The following is a 2,594-nucleotide window of genomic DNA, read 5'->3' on the forward strand; positions in this document are numbered from 1 at the left end:
GGGTTGAACTCGTGCTGGTGAGCTTAATGATGAAGCGAAGTTAAGCTCTACGGGCAAGTTCAACAAACAGGCGAGGTTGAACGACGAGCTCAATAAGGAGGTGAGGTTGAGCTCTACGGGTGAGCTCAACAAACATGCGAGGTTGAGCTCTGCGGGCAAGCTCCATAAGGAGGTGAGGTTGAGCTCTACGGGCAAGCTCAATGAACAAGGGAGATTGAGCTCTCTGGGCGAGCTCAACAATTGGGGCGAGGTTGAGCTCTACGGGCGAGCTCAATAAGGAGGCGAGGTTGAGCTCTACAGGCGAGCTCAATGAATAGAGGAGATTGAGCACTGCGGGCGAGCTCAACAATTGGGGTGTGATTGAGCTCGAGCGGGCGAGCTTAGTAAACAGGCGATTGAGTTCTGTGGGCGAGCTCTGTTGGGCTTTGTTAAATACAAACGAGCCCAAGCTATTGGCCAGGCCGAGGCTTTTGACACTTAGGCAATTTTTACTACCTACAAGACCCTCTTTCAAAGTTTTCAAACCTAAATCTCATTAAATATGATCTGGATACTTTGAATGAGAAGGCTCACTGCTCATCTTGCTCGGCCAATTTAAGCCCCTCTGGTTGAGTTGAGCTTTTCAGGTGAGCTTGACAAAGTGTAGGTGAGCTTGAATCTTCAGGCGAGCTCAAGCCATTGGCAGGGAGATTCCAAATACGCTCTGCCGACCAAGGCCTAACACCGACCTGACACCAAACAGGTAATATCTGACTAACGCATGACAATATAACGACCAGCCTTTTGCTCCATCGCCCCTGAGCCATAATCCAAAAGGCGAACAACGTTTATTGCAGGGTAAAGCTGTCTGCCAGGAAGCCTGCGATGCTCCGGCAAGCGGGCTCCTACGCTTGCCAGCTAAGGTGATGCCTCGTTTTCACGTGTTCGATCCGAGCCATGGATTTGATGATGTCCTTGATCTCAACCATTGATTCGACGAGAGATCGTGCTTGAATCGCCAGATCTTAGCCGTTCACGTGAAATTCTGAACGTCCTGCCTCACTCGTGGTCGTTCAATTTTGAACTGTCGAATCGAACGATCTACAGGTGATCTGAACCGTTCGCTTCGTGGAGCTGGTGAATCTCAGCCGTAGAGACTTCACCTATATAGTGCGCTCTTCTCCTTCATCGGGAGGTTACTGTGCTATCGAACTCCTTGCCTAAGTTTTCAAAGAAACACAGAGCTCTTGTCCTCATTCTTCCTCAAACTCAATATGGCCCCCACGAAGATTGCTTCCAAGGGGAGGAGGACAGCCTCTTCTTTCACCGCTGCCGCTACAGCCACTTGCAACGTGAGTCGGCCTCGTCATGGTAAGTTAAGGATTATGGATCAAAGATGGGGGTAGATGAACAGACTCCTATTCATCTTCTGGCGAGCTTCGCCTACCTAGGCGAGGTTCCGCCATGCCGACGAATTTAGTTGTCAGGCGAGCTCAGCTATCAGACGAGCTCCTGCCTTGTCAGGCGAGCTCAGCTTGTCAGGGGAGCTTTGTTAGCTCACTTGTTTGAACCTTGCTTGGACATTGCAGGCCACTCATTTCGATGACTTAGAGAATTTTGACCTTTTGAATCAAAGTTTCTAATTTTTCTCTCGTCATATTTCACAGCTCGAGAGGAGGCCCCAGTTGCTAGGCCTCACAATCTGAGATCCTCTGGGAAGAGACCTCTCTGGAGAGGAAGCGAACCAATATGAGAAGATCGTCCGTAAGAGGAGGCCAGCGAGATTGGAGTCTGAGCCTATTCTGATATCTGACGACAAGGAGCAGTCGCCAATTCTGATGTTTCTCGGACATATTCCCCACAGCCCCAGTGTAAGCCTGGCTTTCCTGACCCAGCCAACATAGGGGGTCCTAGATGAAGGTCACCCATTGATGACGACGGGCCTCTCCCGAGTGCAGCCTATTACTACGATGGCCCCGAGTCAAGAATATGCTTCTCCGGATCCCGGATCCATGCAGGGTCTCATCTAACATTTAGAGAATGCTATAAAACAAGTCATCTCTATCATTAATGTTGGTTAGGGCGCCTTCTTTCACTTCTACCCCTTCATAGCTGATAGCCTGAAGGACATCCAGCATATGAGGGGTACCGGACTGGCTAGCCATTGTGAGAAAAATCTCCTTCGCCTAGAGGAAGCCATGCAACACTTGGAAGGGCTGATGTTCACCAATATTCATGATGAGGTGGTGCAACTCATAATCAAAGCTCGGATCAAAGCTTCTCGCGAGCACAAAGCTCAAGAAAGGAGTATATCAAAGCAAGAGGTTATTGTCGCAAATTTATGTGAGTGACAATGTCGTTTGTAGTCTAAGATGGACGCTTACAACAACATCGCTGAGCGTACCAGGGTCTGGACCACCCAGGGAGAGGCGATCCTGAAGGATTTTAAACTCAAGAGCACCAGAGTTCATGGTGCTTATAGAGAAGCGATGGAAGCTCTCCATGCGTTGCATCAAGAAGACGCGACTGCTACTGCTCCTGATGCTCTTGCTGAGGCCAAACTCCAGAAGGAAGCTGAGGAGCAGCTCCAAAACGACCGGGCAAAGAGGTTGGCC

The sequence above is a fragment of the Asparagus officinalis genome, chromosome 7 (assembly GCF_001876935.1).
Source record: "Asparagus officinalis chromosome 7, Aspof.V1, whole genome shotgun sequence".
NCBI classification, from domain to species: domain Eukaryota; kingdom Viridiplantae; phylum Streptophyta; class Magnoliopsida; order Asparagales; family Asparagaceae; genus Asparagus; species Asparagus officinalis.